Source organism: Haliaeetus albicilla, chromosome 31, assembly GCF_947461875.1.
Source record: "Haliaeetus albicilla chromosome 31, bHalAlb1.1, whole genome shotgun sequence".
Classification (NCBI taxonomy): domain Eukaryota; kingdom Metazoa; phylum Chordata; class Aves; order Accipitriformes; family Accipitridae; genus Haliaeetus; species Haliaeetus albicilla.
In genome coordinates this window covers 958,408-978,812 of record NC_091513.1, presented here as the reverse complement: position 1 = coordinate 978,812, position 20,405 = coordinate 958,408, and the positions used below count along the sequence as shown (strand labels likewise).

At 57.1% G+C, this 20,405-nt stretch overlaps 1 non-coding gene and 1 pseudogene across 1 annotated transcript; one reads left to right on the top strand and one right to left on the bottom strand.

Annotated features, from left to right (window-relative positions):
• The first annotated feature begins 7,069 nt into the window (after nucleotides 1–7,069).
• TRNAF-GAA (transfer RNA phenylalanine (anticodon GAA)) lies at nucleotides 7,070–7,142 on the top strand. Its single transcript has one exon. It is a non-coding gene; the product is annotated as a tRNA-Phe (tRNA).
• A 4,059-nt stretch (nucleotides 7,143–11,201) lies between these two features.
• Nucleotides 11,202–20,180, bottom strand: LOC138683117 (antigen WC1.1-like; annotated as a pseudogene).
• Nucleotides 20,181–20,405: the final 225 nt, after the last annotated feature.

Here is a 20,405-nt window from a genome sequence, read left to right as displayed (position 1 = left end):
AAGGTTAACTTAGTTTATTTCGTCATTCTTGGCACTACGCTTCCATTGCAAAGGCATTCGCGGGTGATGTTGCAAACCAAGTAGCTACAGACGCAGGGCAGATTTTTGGAGGAAATGGATTTAATACTAATATCCTGTAGAAAAACTCATGAGAGATGCTAAAATCTACCAGGTGAGTAAAAGAGAGAATGTGACCTTTACAGTCATGCAAACATTTTCTATCAAATAAACTGAAAGGCTACTTAGTTGAAATCGTGATGTACACATACTAAAAAAAAAAAAATGGAGGATGAGAGCAATAATCCTTCCATTTAATGAAAGGGCATGCAAATCAGGCAAATTCTTGCACACAAAACTCTTTGCATTCGATCAACAACTTAACCTACGCAGGAGGAAGAAACTTACTGGTGTGGTTTTGCTTTTCTGATGTGGTAACTCTTTGAATTCATGGAGTCTTCATTTTGAAGCTTTGGAACTCTTAGAAAAAAGCGCTGTAGAAAATAGTGATCAAAATACCGAGGCTTGCTTTGGTATTCTGGAGGTAGATGGTTTACGTGTGATGTTCTCTTCATCACTTCTTGCTGTGCTCTAAACTTTCCGTCTGAAACTTTGGTATCCTAAACTGGGCAGATTACTTCAGCTGAGGTGACGTGCGGAAAACAGACTCCACAATCAGTGAGATTGTAAAGTAGGTATGTTCATTCAGCGCTGGGCGGCACGAGGGGTAGTCCCACCAAAGTCGTGCGCGCCCGACTCGGCAGTTCGCCTCAAGTTTATACAGTCAGGTATTACATATTCACAATACGCCTATACATATGCATGACCTATCCCCGCTCCATATTAAAATTAGCTCCAAGAGGTCATTTCCATAGTCCCCTCCCAACTGTGCCTGCGCAGGGCCTCTTTATGGTGGTCGTCTGGTGGTCGCAGAGATGAAGATAGATGACTCCTCTTTGTCACCGCTAGTAACCTCTTTCCTTGCGCAGGCTCAGTGATTTCTTGGTATTCACCCAAGCCGCAAGACCAGTCTTAGCTGGCTCTTGGGGCCTGCTCCTGCTTCTTATCAAGGACTGTCTTTACCTCAGCTAATTTCAACAATGTAAGCACTAAACATCATCTTTCACCCCCCTTTATTATGTCTACTGAGATTCTTTTGACTCCCCTTGTCTCACTGCCAGTACATTTTCAGTACCCCTCTGCAAGGGCAATGCTGTGGACCAGTTCTTCTGTGAAATCCCTCAGACCCTCAAGCTCTCCTGCTCAGATGCCTACCTCAGGGAACTTGGGGTGCTTGTAGTTGGTGTCTGTTTAGTCTTTAGGTGTTTTGTGTTCATTGTGCTGTCCTATGGGCAGATCTTCAGGGCTGTGCTGAGGATCCCCTCTGAGCAGGGACAGCACAAAGCCTTTTCCATGTGCCTCCCTCACCTGGCTGTGGTCTCCTTGTTTATAAGCACTGGCAGTTTTGCCTACCTGAAGCCCCCCTCCATCTCCTCCCCATCCCTGGACCTGCTGGTGGCAGTTCTGTATGCGGTGGTGCCTCCAGCCATGAACCCCCTCATCTACAGCATGAGAAACCATGAGATCAAGGGTGCCCTGAGAAAACTAATGACTGGATGCTTTTTAGAAGGAATAAACTGCCTCTTGTCTTCTGCATAGTACTTATATCTCATTACAGACCCAACCTGTCTTTTGCTGGTCTTTTTATGGTGATTTTGGGTGTGGTTTTACTCCTTCTATTTTGCTTTGTTTTACTTATCTGAATGCTTTCCACAAAGAAATGTCTTTATTCCTCCTGTTTCTAAATCACAGTCTATCCATCTTTTCTGTGCCCTGGAGGCTGTGCAAATGAGCTGTGCCCTTCTTTGTGTTTAAACAAAATAAAGGGCCCTGCAGTGTCTTTTTTTCTGAGATCCTTCCTCCGAGACCTTCTCTGTAGCTGCAGGGAGCAGTGCCTGTGTGCAGAGGGGAAGAAGAAAAGAGTCCCGGATCAGCAGCAGTGCCAGGGAGCAGCAGTGCTTGGTCTTTCCCGAGCTGCTCTCTTCCCACTTCCATGCTTTCCTTCTGAACCCTTCGGTTGGTGGAAGGCCTGAGTGCTCTTCAAGCTTGGTTAGAGCCCTGCGGTGTGTCAGGCCTGTGACTGCAGGCAAGGACAGGCAATGGGCACTTGTGTGACAGAGCTGGCCTCCATAGCAGCACTTCCGTCGTACAAGGGGATCTCCTCAGGCCTTGTGCCACAGATGCCCCCCAGCCCTGGGGCTCAGCCCTCTCCACCCCCGAGGAGCTGCTGTGCCCTTCAGAGGGTCTGGGGCTGTGGGGTGAATGCCCAGAGCTCTGCCGCACCCTGTGGTGGGCACTGCTGTGGGGCCATGCCAGACTGGGCTGCACTGGGGAGAGGGCAGGGGAGGTGGGAATAGTTTAGGGGGAGCTGGGCTGGGCTGGAAAGTGCCCAGGAGAGAAAAAATATCTGTGTAGAGGTTGCAATGTGTGGCCATGCAGGGCAAGGACTGACACCAGGGGTTCGTGGTGCAGTGACGGGGCTTGTGGAAAACAGTGAAGACATGCAGGTACAGAGGAAAGGAGGAGGCCGGTTTGTTCCCCCGGTGCCATGGACAGACACGCAATGTGGCTCAGTGTCTTTGTCACCCCCAGCATCTCTCATTAGCCATTTTCAGCACTTGCTGGTCACCCCATATTTAAGGGTGAGATTTGCTGGGAGGCCACCTCCACCTTCCTCCTGGGCCAAGGGCTGGTTTTGGGGAACAGACAGCCCTGCCCAGCCTCGCTCCTTCCCCAGACCCTGGCAGACCCTGGAGCAGAGCTGTCTGCAAAGCTCCACATGGGTCAAGGCTGTGGCAGGGCAGGGGTCGGGTGCTGGGGAAGCTGCAAAAGTAGGAGTGTTGTGGGGGAACTGTGATCTGAAGGCTGCCATTGGGATCACAATGGGGGGAACTTTCCCCATCTATGACTGTACCCTTTCCTGTGCTGTGCCTGCAGAGTGGGGCTGTGGGACCGTGTATGGGCGGTGGGGCTGGGCCAGGAAAAGGACAGGTGCCATGACGCAGCTGCCAGGAGGTGTCAGCAAGGACAGGTACAAAGCAGGAATTTCCTTATATTGCATTTGTTGTGGAGGCATGAGTGTAGGAAAAAAAATTCAGTTGGAGATGCTGGTGGCAAAGGAAGTCAAAAGCAAACAGAAGACCTTTGGTCACTTCTGAGAGACCAAGGCTGAACAAGGGCTGCTGCTGAATGGGGAGGGTGATTTAATAACAGCAGGCACAGCTGGTGCTGAAGGAATGAATGCCTGCTGTGCCTGAGTCTTTCCTGAAATGGTCTCCAGGCCCCTGTGCTCAGGGAAAGGCTTCAAGGAAGAGGAGAGCATGCATTGGCATGAAAGTCAGGAAATCCCACAAGGACAGACGCCAGTTCCTGTCCCTGCAGGGGACTAACCCTGGCAGTGGCAAGGGTGGGGTGTCGCCTGGCTGGAAGGAGGCATTTTGGAAAGGTCTTGGTGGACAGCGAGATGGACAGGACAGAGCTGTGTGCCTTGGAAGCAAGGACAGGAGGACCCTGGGCTATAAGAACAGGATCACGGCCAGGTGACTGAGGGAAGGGATTATACCAAACACTGTGTCCAGATTTCAGATCCCAGTACAGGAAAGATGTCGGCAAGCTGGAGCCAGTTTAGCAAAGGGCCCCCGTAATGGTCCGAGGCAGGAACACTTTACCTGTGAGGAGAGGCTGAGGGAGCTGGGTTTGTCCAGCCTGGAGAAAGGAAGATCTTGGGTGAAACATGTAGCAGCATTGCAGTGTTCCCAGGAAGACTGAGTCAGGCTCGTGTCCATGGTACGAGACACAAGGACAAGAGGCAATGAGCTGAAAGAAGGGGGTTGGTGTACATATAGAGAAAAGCATTTCCAACATGAGGATAGTCAAATGCTGGAAGCTGTTTTGCAGGGACTTTGTGCAGACTTTATCCCAGAAAGTGACCACAGCGTCTTTGGATAAAGCCCTGAGTAATCTGGTCTGGCCCTGCTTTGAGCAGGAGATTGGCCGAGAAACTTCTGAGGTCCCTTTTGCCTAAATGGTGCTGTCCTTCCTCCTCCTTCATCTTTTCAAATGAGGGAAATCTCTCAGGTTCTCCCTGACCACAGAAATAATTCGCATCAGGTGCAGAGCTGCTTCACAGTTGACACCAAACAACCTTGGCCATGTTGTTTGATTCTCTTTTTATTCCCCCCACCCAAGCTCTTCTCTTGTACTGTTGCAAAACCTGCCAAGAGGAACAGCCTACCCTCTTAATCCTTTCCACATTGGTCTTGCATTTCTTGTTTCGTATCCTATTTCTTAGATGGTTGCTGTGGTATTTTCAACTTTGGGTAGCACCTTGGGTTAACTTTCCTCACAGCAGCTCCTACGGTGCTTTGCATTGCTGGCCAAAACAGTGTTAATAACAGTGCCATGTTTTAGCTATTGCTAAGCAGTGCTTGCACAGTGTCAAGGCCTTCTCTGTTTCTCTCTATGCCCCCTCAACGAGTAGTTTGGATTGCTTGACACTAGAAGAGCAGGGGATGTCATTTAGCAAGGCCAAGCTTCTTGCTCTATATTGGTGTCTGTGTCCCTGTTTTTGGTAGCGGATGGGCAGCAGGAGCCCCTGGGAGAAGAGACAATGGGTTATCCCATGCCGGACACAGCCAAGTCCAGCCAGCTCTGCAACAGACCTACTGCTGGCAAAAGCTAACCCATCAGCAAAGCCGGTGGCACCTCTGTGAAAGTGTATTTAAGAAAGGGCACAAATGCCAGAGTGGAACAGGAGTAAGGAAAAAAAAGAGTGTGAGGAAAATTCCTGCCAACAGCAAGGTCAGTGAAGAAGAGGGGGAGGAGGAACTCCATATGATGCAGAAGAGATTCCCCTGCAGCCTGTGGAGGATCAAATGCCAGAGAAGTTGGATATTTCCTGAAAGAACTGTAGCCTGTGGGAAGGATGCCACAGGAAAAGCATAAGGAGGGAGCAGCAGAGGTGACCTGTTAGGAACTGACTGTAGTCCCCATTCCCCCTTTTCCCACTCACAGGGAAAGGAGGTAGAGGAGTCAGCAATGAAGGAATGAAGCTGAGCCTGGGAAAAAGGAGAAAGGGGAGGTGCTGTTGTAGTATTTAACTTTTCTTCTCACTATCCAACTGCCCTGGGTGCAGCTGGGACAGAGTTAATTTTCACAGGAACCTGGGAGGGGGCACAGCCAGGACAGCTGACCTGAACTAGCCAAGGAGCTATTCCATACCATGTGACATCATGCTCAGTATACAAATGGGGAACGGACTGCGCGGGGGCCTCTCAGCTTTCAGTGGGGGAAGTGGCAGAGCATCAGGTTCCGGGTGGTGAGCAGTTGCCCTGTGCATCACTCATATTAGTATATTCTTTTATTAGTTCCATTGTTGTTGTTGTAACTACTCTGTTTGTGTTGTCCCAGTAAATTGCCCTTATCTCAACCCGCAAGATTCCGTTTCTTTTCTTTTCTCCTTTCTGATTCTCCTCCCCATCCCACCGGATGGGGGCAGGAGGAGTGAGCGAGTGGCTGCGTGGTCCTTTGTTACCAGCTGGGCTGAAACCACGAAAACAACCCTATTTGAATTGGTAATAAAATAAGTTAATTTTCCTCCTTTTGAGTCTGTTTTGCTCATGACTAATTGGGAAGTGATGTCCCTGATTTCAGAACAAGCAATTCAACATTTTTTCTCCTTCTGTACTGTTGAGAAGGAGGAGTGAGAGAGTGACAGGTGGGCAAAGAGGTGAGTAAAAGACTGATTGGATGCATCAGGGTCTCTTCTGGGGCTTAATGATGCTATCAGTGTCCTGGAGGAGCTGACAGAGTTTTCAGATGACACAAACCTGAGGTGCGGACCAGTCTATACACTGGAGTGCTGCCTTCTGGAGGAACCTCGACAAGTTGGCAGAGTGGGCCAAAAAGAACCTACTAGATTTCAGAGAGAAGAAATGCCAAGTCCTTCCCCTGGGGTGGCCTAACCCTGGGCAACAGCCCCCGGTAGGGTGCAGCTGAGCAGAAAAGGCCCTGGGGGTCATGGTGGACAACAAGCTGCCCAGGAGTCAGCAGTGAGCCCCTGCAGCCAAGAAGGCCAAGAGCAGCCTGCCTGTATGAAGAGAAGCATGGCCAGGACATGAGAGGGAAGGATTCTCTCCCTCCATTCACTGCTTGCTAGACCACATGCACAGCCCTGCACTGAGTTTGGGGCCTCCTGCCCCCAGTACACGAAAGACATTGATCAACTGGAGCAAGTTCAGTGAAGGGGCACCAATACAGTCAGGTGTGTGGGGGTGTGCACAGGGCTGGTGAACTTTCCACCTGAGGAAAGGCTGAGGGAACACTGTTCAGTATGGAGATGAGAAGGCTTCGGGAAACCTCACAGGATCATTTCAGTACCTACCAGGCAGTTAAGAAAAGAAAGCCAGGCTCTTCATCATGGTGCATGGTGGGAAAAGGAGAGGCAAGGGACAAAAGTTGAAAGAATGTTCAGGCGGGACATGAGGTCCATGAAGTCATAACTATAAGGTCACTTATGCACTGGAAAAGGTTGCCCTGAGAGGCTGTGTAGTTCCAGTCCTTGGAGGTTTTCAAGCCTTCTCTCCCCCTAAATATGGTCTCCAAACATTGAACAGAACACTCTTGCTCATGCAAGAAGGAAGCGAAAGCCTATGGCACTGGAAAAGCTCTGCCTCCCCTGGGCCCTCTCTTCCCTATGAGAGAGGTCTTCCACCAACCCCACCCTTCTTCCACCTCCAGCTTTGGCAGCTGCGTGTGTCTGGCCTTCCCACTTGCCTTCACCACGCACCTTTGTAACTGACGCCCGACGCATATCTTGGCACTCGCACTGTAAGTTGGCACCCACCCCACACCTGGAGTCTACCTGGCCATGGAGGCAGGGAGAGGCCAGGTCCCCTCTGCCCGGCGCTGGGCACAGCTTTTTCCTGGGAATGTCCCCAAAGAGCTCTCTTCATGTGTGTGTCAGCCTGTGGCCTGGCAGGGGTGGAACTGGGAGAAGGGCTGCTGGGGCAGGGCTGAAGTAGCTCAGCTGGGAGAGCGTTAGACTGAAGATCTAAAGGTCCCTGGTTCAACCCCGGGCTTCAGCACTGATTTTCTCCTGTAGATTTTTGCAGAGAGTGCCTGCCTGCCTGCCTTCTTCCAGCCTGCCCTGGCCCTCCTTGCTCCTTCACCTCTTGCCAGTGCACTGCCCCTGCACTGTAGCCTATGGCATTGGGCAAGACAATTGCCCCAGCTTTACCACCGTGACAACGCCATCCCTGCATATGGTCCAACTACCAACCTTTGAGTAAACAGCTGAACACATCACCCACCCTGCTGCAGAGACTCCAGTCAGGGCTGTCCCAGGGCACTGTTTTGCTGTCAGGACAGTCCTCAGTGCTGAAGGAGTGGGAAGGTCCCTGAGCCCAGCCCACTCCCTCAGCCCCAGGCAGATGGAAGCTTGCTGTTCACCTCACCTCCAGGCATGCTGGGGGACAGAGGGTGCAGGGGGAGGCCCAGTGCCTGGAGGAGGGGGTGTAAGATTTCTGCCCCCAGGTCCTCTCCACCACATGCCCTGGGATGCCATAACAGCCTGAGGACACCTCACCCCAGGGAGGGCATTTCCCTCACCCTGTTGCACTGCTCCTGCTGTGGCATTGGGGATGGATGTGTCACAGAGGGGTGTTGCCCTGGGTGGCAGAGGAGGCTCAGGGGTTTTCTCCTCTCCATCAGCCCACCCCAGAGTTGGCCACAGCATGGGAGAAGTGCCAGCAGCAAGAGCCTCCTCCCGTCCCATTGCCCTGCAGAGACGTTGAAGGGCAGCGCTCTGCAGTGCAGCCCTGTGCCAGGATCAGACCCCAGCAGAGAGGCAGGCCCGACTTCCCCCATCTCAGAAGGGTTCAAGTGCTGTTTTCTGCAGAGGGTCCCTGGGCACCCAGGGACAACAGGGCTGTGCTTGTCATAGACGCATCATGGGAGGAGAGCGTCTCTCCTGCTGGCAGGCATCAAGGGGATGGAGCTCAGTGGAAGAGTGCCCGCTTCGCATGTGGGAGGTCCTGGGTTCAATCCCTGGGACCTCCAGGGGTGGTGCTTTTGCCCTGACTGCCCAGCCTCAGGCAGGTGTGGGCTGGAGCTCTGGCACTGCTCCTCTCCAGGCCCTGTGGGCCTGCCCTGCCCACCCAGGGCTTGGCTGTCAGGTGGGCAGGGCTGTGGGAGGGCTGTGTGTGCTGCCTCTGCTGAGTCCCCTCTTGGAGGAGAAGCAGGCAGCTGTGCTGGACCTGAGCCCAGGTCACTGCCCTGAATCCTAGACCCACCCCACCCACTACCCAGGGACAATGCTTGGCAGCAGAGTGTGCCTGTGAGGAGACCTCAGGGAGGGCATAGACAGCAGCAGCACGCTAAAGAATCCTTTCTGGCTGCACTGGGAGATGTGGTGTGAGGGTGCTGGCCCAGCCCAGGTGTCCTTTGGGACCAGAGCCACACTGCCCTGGTGGCTTTCCAGGGCTAAGGGTCTGAGATTCTCCTGTCTCCACTCCAGGTGGAGATCCCATACCACATGGGAAGCATTCTGTACCAGCAGGTAAGGGTGTCTGGGCTGGATGAGCATGGGCAGGGCTGTGGGACTCCCAGCTGGAGTTTTCCCTCCACCATCCTTCCACCATTGCCACTGGCTTGAGCAGAGCCTCAGCTCAGGGAACCTGGATCTGCTGAGGTCAGGCACAGCCCTGCAGAGGTGGGACTGGTGGGGCTGGTGCCCACCTCTCGTTCCTGGGATGTTTGGTGACTCCGACAATACTCCATAACTACTGTGCTGGTAGGATCATGGAGTCACAGGTCTGTCCACAGCCATGCACAGGCAGGGAGGGCCAGGAGATGGTGCCTCGGCTGCTCCCTGGCAATAACACCCACAAACAAAATGGGGCATGAGACGTGGAATTTCACTGCAGGGTGCCCAGCACCCTGGTGAGCCGAAACTCAGAGAAATAAGGCTGCTCTCCTATGGGCTTTAAACAGCCAAGCTCTGCCCAGCATGGGGGCTGCAGTGCTGAGACATGGGGTCTCACTGTGACCCCCCTCAGGCAGGTCCTCGGGAGCCGCAGGAACAACCACAGATCTGGGCTACAGTGACAATCTTGCTTTGCTGCAGAGAATGGACCCAGCCTGCAGGCCCAGACTGTTCACGTCCCCAAATGCCACAAAACAGGCTCTTCCTGCTCAGGCGTGCTGCCCCCTCAAGCACACACAGGCCTGTGGCCCATCTTCCCAAGGAGGAAGAGGAAAATGCCTGCCAGGTGCCAGAGTAAGGGAGAAATCTTACCCCTGTGGGAGGGCAGAGCTGGCAGCGAGGTGGCACAGGACAGGCGCTGGGTTCCTCTCCCCAGTCCCCACTTGGAGCTCCTTGAGTCTGCACGTCAGCGTCCATACTGTCCATAGCCCCCACCATCCTGTGTTCGGAAGATAACACTCCCCCCTTCTTTACTTCACTTTTATACCTTACTTCTCTGAGATGCAGGGCTGGAGCTTGCCCCCATCGGAGTTTTCCAGGGGTTGGAGGCTGTGCTTGCAGTGCCCATGTATGTCACCCATGACCGTGGGGGTCTCACCTTGGGAACGCTGCTCTCCCATGGGGTCTGCCAGCAGGAAGTCTCTGGGGTATGGGGCAGAGGGATGTGTGTGCCTGGGCTTCTCCCAGATTCCCCCAGGATCACCCCAGGGATGGAGGAGCTCCCAGCAGGGAATGGGGCAATGCTGAAGTGGGAGAGGATGTTGGTGACAGCCACCTCTTCTCCCCTCGGGCCAGATCCTGCTGCTTGCAGCAGTACTGAGCTCCACCAACTCCCCAGAGGGAACCCTGCCACAGACAGCCAATGCACCTTCCAACCCGCAGCAGAGGAGCCTTTTGGGGAAGTGCCAGAGGGGTGTGGAGACCCACCAGTGGGAGCAGGGAGGGAAGTTTGGGCACCAGGTCCTGCCCAGGTGTCAAACCCTTCTCCCCGCCTGGTTCCTGCATAAGAGGTTTCTCTGCCCATGGGCACTGGGGCAGGTGAAGACCACAGCCAAGGGAGAGGAACCCTGGCTCAGCTCCCAGCAGCGCCTCTTTTAGGGGAGGGACACAAAATCTCCTCGGCCATGGAAAGGTGCCCATGTGAGCATCCTCCCAGATGAGCCCTTCTCCAGGCCAGAGGCTGGACCATGGCTTCTGGCTGCAGCACACATCTCTTGGGGATACTTTCTCCATCCTCCCAGCCCTCCAACAGTGCTGAGGGAAAGGTGCCCCCATCCCCCCTGCTCCCATCCCTCTTGTACCCGCACACAAGTACTGCCCTGACACAAATCCAAACTGACATCCCTGGTGAGGCAGCAGGGGGTTCAAGGGCTGCCGTAGGGCCTTACAGCCTCTGCTCAGAAAGAAGGCAGCTCAGTGCCTTGACAAGAGTGCTCAGGGTCTGCGAGGGCCCAAGGCAGCAGGAGCAGCCCATGGAGACTGGGGTCCTGGCAGAGCATGAGGAGAGGGAATCCCAGCCCCGTGTGTCCCGGAAAGCGGCTCTACACGCTGTGCTGGGGCAGTGGGGAGCAGAGCTGCCTCCTAACCATGGTGGGAGGTAATCTCTGGGCCATCTTCCCCCCTGGGGCTGGCTGGGGTTTTCAGGGCACTGCGGCCACCTCAGGGCTTACCCTGACATGGCAGCTCTGTCATGGCCTCTGCACTGTGGGACCAGCATGGCCCAGGCCCTGCCTGAGGCAAAGAGCAGCTGGGAAACCCTAGGGCGAGGAAATGGGTGCTCGCACTGGGGTGCATCACGGGACCTATCAGAGAGCCATTTGGACTAGAAACTGCCTGTGGTCAGCAGGATGGAAATGTCTCTGTCAGCAGGATTATTCCCCAGGGACCATGGGCTCTCGCTGCTCCACAGCCTGACCCCAAGCCTGCTGTCCCTGAGACATGCCTGTTTCCCCACCTCCATGACTTTGTTCTCTGCTCCTCCTCATCAGCCTCAGGAAGATGCCCTGACACTTGGGCAGGAAAGCACCAGCTCCAGGTCAAAGCCCCCGGAGACTTTAATTAGGAACAAAGATGATGCACAGCATAAAACCAGGAATAAAAATAGGGGAAACTCCAGGCGGTTTCTGTTGCCCATGAGACAAGCAACATGGTTCCCAGGTGCTCACGGCTCTCCCAGCTCCACAGACCTCTTCTCCCTCCTGGCTGCAGGCAGCTGCACAGCAGGGATGGGCTCTCATGGCCTGGGGCTCTGGGACTGTTGTGCACAGAGCTCCGGTGTCACAGCCATTGTGTCCTCAGGGGGATGTGCCAGAGACACCTCTTCAGCATCATCATAGCCCATGCTCCCCAGGGACAGGGGCCACGTGTCTCCTTCAGCTCCAGGCACCCCAGCACTTGTCCAGGAGCGCAGGCTGGCCCCTGCAAGCAGCAAGGCAGGACAATGCAGTTCGGCCCATGGGGTCTGTACAGCATCTTCCTCCCTGCTCCTCACCACATTCAGCTCCTTCTCCTACCCCTAGTCCCTCCAAGGAAAACGCCTGGGACAGGTTCCCCCTTCCCAGGAGGCTGGGGTCTCAGGACAGCAGTGACTTGGGTGGCCCCAGGGTTGGCACCCCAGGAACCAGCAGTGCTAAATTTCCCTCTCACCTCCGGGTGCATCCCTGGGCTCTGCTCCCTCCTCTGGCTCCCTGGGCATTTCCCTCTCTCCCTGCCCAGGGGCAACATCCTCCACGGGATCAGAAACCTCCCTGGCATCATCATAACCATCTGCTGGGTCACCTCCAGGTGGGACAAGAACATCTGAAAAGAGAGGGGAGCTGGTGACAGTGAGAAGATACATCCTGCAGAGCAGAGCGAAGATGCGCAGGGACACAGGGCTGAGACACGGGTATTGGCAGCACCACAGGAGACCCCCATGTCCTCCCCATCTCCAGCGGTGACACTGAGAGACACCTCTGCCCATCACAGGTCTTCAGGGAGATCAACTCCTTCTTGCCTCTGTTACCTGGTGCTGATCCCAGACCATCCTCCTCCTCGCTGACCCCAGGGTAGGGCTGCAGCTGGGTCAGGGACTCCTCTGAATAGGAGCCTGCAGAGATGCACGGTGGCTATTATGAAGTGAGCGCCACTGACCTGCATCGTGGTCAGTGCTGCTGGGGAAGGGGGACCCACAGAGCTGGGGCTGCGTGGGGAGGAGGGCTGGGAAATCACCCTGCCTCCCTGGGGCAAACCCTGTCTCAAAGGTGCTCCCAGAGCTGCCCTAGGACAGCCCCTTCCCTCACTCCATGGGTGTCCTTGGGGTGCAGGGGCAGGAAGAGAGGGGCTGTCCAGCTGGGACAGGCAAAGCTGTTTGTTTGGGAGAAAGCTCCCATTCCAGGCCCAGGACCTGGATGGTCTTCCCACAGACCACGTGGCCCTAGGGGGGCCGTGGGCTGGGGGACTTCAAGGAATCAGCCCGGGGTTGGGGCCAGGGGAAAGGGTCCTGCAGATGTGCCTCCAGGGAGGACCCACACCCACCTGAGCGACCAAACCTCGCCTGCTTCTCCCACGCTGGGCTGTAACCCATCTCCTCATACAGGGCCTCAGGGAAGGGCTCCTGAGCACTCCTGGAGCCTGGGGACAGAGGTAGGGCTGGCAGAGGGACAGGCAGAGGGGCAATGGGATCACACTGCGCTGCCCCAAACCTGTTTCTTGGGCCAGCCCAGGACTGGCCCGATGGCACAGCCCCACTGCACTGTCCAGGCACAGATGCCACATCCCCAGTGAGGGCAACGTCACCGTGGAGATTATCTGGGGCAGCGTCACCCTCACATCATCCCATCGGAGACAGCGCTCATGCCCCTCTGGCCCCAGGGTCATGCACCCCTTGTCTGACCCTGGAGCAGCTCCCATGTTTCTTCCACTTGGAGCTTTCCCCTATCTGCCCCATGGGTCTAGAGTATTCAGGGGGTGGGCAGGGCTGGGCAGAGGGGACAGCCTGGAGGCCTGACACCACGGGGATGGACCCTTCTGCCCTGCACTCCTCCCATCATCTCCCTTGTCCCAGAGTCCCCCCCCAGCAGTACCCAGAGCATTGTCAGCCTTGGCCATCTCCCTTCTGCTCACATTTCCCCCAGCCCCGCTCTTCCATTTCTTTCCTTGCCCCATCGCTACCTCCCCCCGCCTCTGGGCTCTCTCCACCCCTTGCTGCTGGTGCCCCACAGCCAAGCACTCAATGGGGTGGTGCATGGGACAGGTGGCAGCACACAGTCTCACCCTCCAGCTCTGCCTGTGCCCCTCACTGACACCCCGCAGCCCTTCCAGGAGGTATTTCCCCCTGGGACCGCTGTGGAAAGACCAACCTCTGCGCCCAGCCCTGGTGCTTAGTGCTTGCCCAGCCAGGAGGGCCAGGAGCAGGCAGAGAAGGGCCCCCAGGATGATGCAGATAATGATGGGCACTGAGACTCTCCCGCTGCCACTCAGACGGCCCCGGGGGGAATCTGTGTGGGCAAGAATATGGAACGGCCAGCACCAGGCCTGGGTGAGGTGGGAAAAAGCACCATTCCTGACCCCCATCACACAAGGCAGCAGGGGGTGGAGGGCCCCAGGGATGAGCAACGGAGAAGCTTCTACCCTGATGAGTAAATTATAACCTTCCCTACCCCCCTCACCACCAGACCAGTGCCTTCTCCTGGGAGTTTCACACCTCAGCAAGGAGCCCCCTTCCACCTGGCTGTGGGTCACAGTCTAGCCCTGGGGATACCCAGCCCCAGGGGCAAGGCAAGTTACCTGCTCGGGCTGGGACTGCTGCTGTCGTGGGTGTAGCTGCAGAGGAGGAAAAGGAGAGCTGGGCTGAGAGGGTGGGTGTGCGGGGAGCGGGGAGCCTCCCCCCCAACACACCGTGTGTGTGTCTGTGGATGTCCCTGACACATCCCACCCAAATTGCCTCTCCTGTGGTGCTAGAAAGAGAGGGCGGGATAGGGCTCAGTGCCTCTGCTGTGGGTGGCAGGCAGGATGGCACAGGCAGCCCAGGGGATAACCCTGGGGCTGCAGGGCCCCACAGGCAATGGCCAGAAGACGTCCAGTTCCACCGAGGCTGCTCCCCACTTGACACCAGGCTCCTGCACTCCGCAGAAATGTTCTTCCTCTTGGGAGGTTACGGGCCATGCCAGGACCAAGGGGGCAAAAGGCCTTCCCCCTGAGCAAGGGGTCCCAGCCCTGCCACTCACCTGAGCAGTTCACACCAGCATCTTCCTTGTGCCGGCAAGCACCGCCATCCCCAGGCCGGGCCCAGCAGTCCTGCAGAGACAGCTCTGTCCCACGGCACTCCACCTGCTCCAGCCAGATGGGGCCCGTCCCCATCCCAAATGCAGCCTCATGCAGGGCAGACACTGCGGGGCCACAGCCCAGCTGCCTGCACGCCACCTCGGCATCCTGCATGTCCCAGGAGTCGTCGCACACCGTCCCCCAAGAGCCACGGTGCCAGACCTCCACTCTGCCCGAGCACCTGTCCTCACCTCCCACGGCACGAATCTTCTCCCTGTCTGGAGAAGGCAAAGACCTCCCATGGCACGGAGACAGCAGGCAGAGCCCTGCCAGACAAGAAGCATCCACAGACGAGCAGCTCCCTACCTGTGCAGCTCGTGGAGTTGGGGCACGGGGCCAGCGGGATCGAGGGCATTTCTGGGCGTCTCCCTGACGAAGGAAACACTGTGGTGAAAGGGCTGGTTCGGGAGATCGTGCAGAAGAGAGCAGGGCTGAGCTCTGCTTCTGCCTCCCTCTGCCATCTCGATCACCGCAGCAACTGAACCCTGGTCATTGAGGGGACACGCACAGGGCTGTGGGGGGACCCCAACTGCTCAGCCCCAAAAGGTCCCTGTTTAACAAAGCAGCAGGAGCCTGTCTGTGGAGGGGAGGCTCTCCTGAACCCTGTCTGGTCTTTTCTGAGACCTCACCTGGAGATGCCTCTGCCTCCCCCAGGCGCTGCTGGCAGCCTGGGTGGCAAATGCTGCTGGACGTGTGTGGCTGTGATCGCTTTTCTGCCACCAGCAGTAGAAGGGACTGACATGAGAAGGAAAAGCCCCTCCAAGTTCTTCCTCTGCATTTGGCCATACCCAGCAGGGAACAGGAGCTGGGGTGGCACTGGGGTGCCCAGGTGGCTCAGAGTTACCATTACAGGTGATGTGGGTCTCCTCTTGTGGGTCTTCACATGACCGTGGGTTCCAGGGAGCAGAGTGGCACTGCCAGAAGGAGCTGGTTTTCTCCCCACACTGCACGTAATCCAGCCACGTAGGGCCAGACACCCTTCCATAAGAGAGCTGTGTTTCCAGGGATCCTCCATCCCCACAGCCCAGCTCCTTGCATGCCAGAGACACCGTGTTGAGAGTCATCGAGTTGGAGCAAATGCTGCCCCATGTCCCATTGTAGAAAACCTGCAGGCGCCCGGAGCAGCCATCACTGTTCTCCAGTCTCAGCGCCACGAACTCTGGGAGGAAAGGCACCAAGGGGGAACAGGCTGGTCTGGGGCTGTGGGAGCCAGGACACCTCTGCACCCCCCAGGCCCTTATCCGGGCAGCGCGAGGGCCAGCACGTCCCCCTTGCACCCAAGGGCAGAGAGAAGTCTCTGATGGACAGACACCCCTGCCCTTCCTGCTAACCCTTGGGGACGACTGAGCTCCCCAGGTACTTGCAGTGGGACTGAGGGTACCCGTGCATGGGTGTCCACAGGACATGCTCGGGCAGGAGCTCAGAGGCAGCCAGGGACAGCCTTGGCCATGCCCGTCTCTCCTTGTGTCCTGGCCTCCCCAGGAACCAGGTTCCCACTACAGCTCCCGCCACAGACCTGAGCAGATGACTCCCGCATCCTCTTTGTGCCCGCAGTCGTGCTGCCCCCAGGGACTGGCAGGGCAGTCCCAGAGAGCAGCTTCAGCCCCAGAGCAGTTCACGCCATCCAGCCAGATCTGCCCGGAGCCTGCCCCAAACTGAGCGGAGCCGGCTGCCTCCACTGCCCCTCCACAGCCCAGCTGGCGGCAAACAACGGCGGCATCAGACAGGTCCCAGCCATCATCACAGACAGTCCCCCAGATGCCCTGGTAGTAGACCTCCACTCTCCCAGCACAGCGCCCGGCCCCGTTCACCAGCCGGACCCTCCGGCTCCCTGTAGTGGGCAGAAACCCCAGTTGCTGTCAGGGGCTGGCTGCCCACCCACCCCATCACCTGGGGGGCCTGTGCAGCACCACTCACCCCAGCAAATGACTCCCACGTCCTCCGCAACCCCTGCCGCCGGTGCACTCTCAGGCAGGGAGGTGTTGCAGAGGGCCAGGTTGGCCTCGTGCCCTGCGCACCGGACCCCTCGCAACCCCACGGGACCCGTCCCTCGCTCAGGCTTCGGGGGGTTGTAAGCTGTCCCTGCCTCTCCGCACCGCAGCTGCCGGCACACCACGCTGGCCTCCTGCACGTCCCACTGGTCGTCCAGGACTCTGCCCCATGTCCCGTTCTGGAAGATCTCCACTCGTCCATCACACCGGCTCCCTCCACCCACCAGCTGCAGGGATGCAAAGCCGGCTGAGCCTGGGGAGAGCAGAGATGCCACAGCTCCCTTCAGGGAGCAGGGCAAGGGGGGATTTTCTGACCAAACACGACAAGATTGAGCTTTTTGCTAATGAGAAGTGAGGGCAAGACCCAGGCCCTCTCTGCAGCTCACACCCAGGTCTGATGCTGTTGGGGGCACCCAGGCACCTGCTGCCTGGGTGGTGGGATGAGGCTCTGCAGAGCTCTCTCTGGAGATGGGATTGTTGTCTGCAGTTGTCTGCAGCCAGAGAGATGGAGCACAGCCCTGCAGCCCTGTCATGGGCTTGTCCCACAGTAGGAGAATGGAGGAGCCCAGGCCTGGTGGTGGTGCTGGGGAGTAAGCCACTGCCATGGGGGCAGATGCCTGCCTCCATTCAGCCCTCAGCTCTCCCAGAGTAGAACAGTCACTCTAAGCAGGCAAAGCCCTCCAGATGGCTCCTGGGGAAGCCAGGGTTTCTCCAGGGAGAAATTCATCCTGGTACTGTCGTGGGACCCCTGGTTTGTGTGGCCACATCACACACAAAGGGCAAATGGAGTTAATGCAGCATTTTTCCATCACTCACCTGAGCAAACGACAACAGCGTTGTTCCCGTGGGAGCATGGTGAGGCTCCCAGGGTGATCACTGGGCACTGTCCCAGATGGGCTTCTGTCCCGTCACAGTGGAATGAGTCTCTCCAGATGGGGCCAGTCTCTCTCCCAAAATGCTCTCCTCCAGGAATGGACTCAGCAAACCCACAGTTGAGTTGACGACAGAGAACGTGGGCATCCAAGAGATCCCAGCGGGAGGCACAGAGGCTCCCCCAGGTCCCCGACACCTGGACCCCTACCCTCCCTGCACACGCTGTGCTGCCGTTCACCAGCCTGAATCCTGTGTATGCTGGGGACAGAGGAGGAGGAGAGAGGGTGGATTGGTACTCGTGTATCCTCAGTAGCTGGCGGAGAGGCCAGAGGGACAGCATGCCTTTCTTCTCCTTCTGCACTATATTCGTGCTGCAGACAATGCCATCATCCCTCCTGTCCTCACACCTGCCCAGCACAGTCCTTGCTCTCTTCCCCAACCCCTGGCACAGCCCTGGTGTTCAACACCTCCCTAAGTCCTTACGTGTGCAGGTGACAACAGCGCTGTTCGCGTGGGTGCAGGGCTGGTCCCTGGGGGACCCTCTGCGGCAGGAGGTGAGGCGGGATTCATTCCCCACACACTGCAGCTCTCCATCCCAGATGGGACTGACCCCTTCTCCAAAGTGAGCTGGCCCAGCGACAGGCAGGGCCATGCCACACTGCAACTCCCTGCAGACCACATCAGCAGCTTTGGGACCAAAGTGTGAATCACAGACAGTTTTCCACTGGTCCCCGTCATGGATCTCCACTCGTCCTGAGCAGCGGCTCTTCCCTTCCACCAGCCGGACAAATCCTGGAAAAAAAACATAAAAACTGGGAGTTCCCAGAGCCCTCTGGCAGTTAAATGCCCATGTCCTGCATCATCCTCAAGCAAGCCATGACCAAACTGCGCATTGCACATTCCCGAGGAAGTTGTTGGGGGGGTGTTGGTGACACAGGCACATCCAGACCGCCACACACCCCACCTCTACACCATCAGAGCACTTGAGGCTGCGTGTCTGTCACAGACTCACAGCCACAGGTACTGCTCAGACAAACTGCTCCCACACAAGGCTCCCTGTGTTGCCTGGCATGGTCTCCCCAGCACTGCCATAGTGTGAGAGTTTGGATCCAGGAGAACTGGCCCAGATGATAATGACTGCTGCAGCCTGCTCAGCCCCTGCAGAGCTTGGGGCCAGGCAGGACCATCACCCGGATGCAACCAGAAGCACCCTCTGATCCCAGGGCTGTTCCTGGGGTGTTGGAAGGTTCCTTTTAGGTGGAAGATGTCACAGAGCAGAGAAACGGTGCAGCTGCTATTATGCCTGGTGCCTGTGAAGATCCCTTTGACGTCTGCTCGGGGGGAGGGTGTCCTCAGCCAGGGACACAGTGCTCTGCCTGGAGGTGTCCACAACCCAGATGGATGGCCGGACAGAGGGGCAGGAGACTCCCACTGGGCCCATGCCAGCTCTCAGAGAACAGCAGGCACAGAGGAGGGTCAGTAACTGCTGCCAAAGACCCTGTGTCATGGGGCAGTGTGGGGAACCATGGGCAGGCAGGAGGGCTTGGGCAGTGGGTCAGCACTGCCTGCACAGGGTCATGTCCCCACAGGACTATTCATAGCCCCAGGGACATCTCAGTACCAGCCTGTGCATGTGGTGGTGCAGGAGGAAACAGCCAGAGTCAAGCAGCTGCCAAGCCCCTAACCCTCGCAAATGCTGGTCCACAGAGCCGAGCCCTGGGCACAGGCAGGAAAGGGCTTTGTGGCCACCCTGCTCCATTCCCCAGGGCCCAGAACTCATCCTCTCTGAAAAGACCACTTGATTCAGGTGAGGTAACCATGTCTACAAAGGGGAATGACCCAGGAGGATCAGCCATCTCATGCCATTCCTCCAAGGTGTGTGTGGAGTGCTGAGCAAGTGCCCCCAGGTGTTTCCAGCACAGGGACCCTCAGCATTGCTGGCTCCAAACTGGCAGAATGGGTGGAGATCGGTGAAGCCCAATGGACACCCTGGGAAAGGGATGGAGGATTCATCTGCAGCCCAAAACACTGACTGAGGGTGACTGAGACACTCTGGCAAGGTCAGATCACCCTGGGGTAGGATCCCTCTGGGCCTTCCCCACGGACTGGGGACATCAGCAATGACAGTCCCAGCTTGGCAGTTAGACCAGTATCGCCAGGCCCTGCTCTTGTGTCCACTTGTTGCTCCCTGAGGGCACAGCCAAGGAACCTTCCCCCATCCCAGACCCACAGGTAGGCAGCAGGCTGTCCCCTTACCTGAACAGATCACTCCAGCATCCTCACTGTGGTCACAGTTATGTTCACCCCATCCTCTGTGTCTGCAGTCAGACAGGGTCGACTCGGTGCCTTTACAGCCAACATTATCCATCCAAATGGGGCCAGATCCTGCCCCAAAGTATCCATACTGAAGAGCTCCAACAGCAGACCCACAGCCCAGCTGCTTACAAACCACTGCTGCATCGTTCATGCTCCAGCAGTCACCACACACCGTCCCCCACTTGCCATTGTGTTTCACCTCCACTCTCCCAGCACAGCGACTGCCGCCATTCGCCAGCCTCACCTCCACAGCACCTTCAAACACTGACACAGGACCAGTTACAACAGTGCCAAGCCCCAGCAGTGTAGATCTGGGGGAACCCCCTACCTGGGCCAAATCACAGGTACTGGGGTAGGAGCCCTCTCTCCCTCTCTCCTCCAGGCTCTCCCCAGATCAGTGGAGGGGTCCCTTCTATCCCCACGGGCTGCACAAGGCTGTGGATGCCCAGTTCCAGCCCAGCTGCATCACTCGCCATCCCACTGCACAAGGCAGCTCTTCCCACCCCAACAGCCACCTGCCCCCCACCCACACCCACCCACGCACTGCCCAGCGCTTCACTGGGCACCCTCTACTCCCCAGCCTGGCACCCCCTCAACAGCTCCTTGTACCCAGGCCTGCAGCTTCCAGCACCACCCTGCACCTGCCCCAGCACCATCCAAACCCACCCCCACCCCCAGGGCTTTTCACATTCTCAGGGAGCACTGAGATGATTCTGAGGATCCCCCAACCCGTGTCCCCTCCTCACCCCTGGTGTCAGCCCAGTCCCAGGAAGGATGTCTCTCTACTGTAGATGCCCCGGTCCCCTTCTGTCTGTGGGGTCCAAACCTCTCTCATGGGGTCTGGGGGCCCCTGGACCAAGGGGGCAGTGAGCAGCACACAA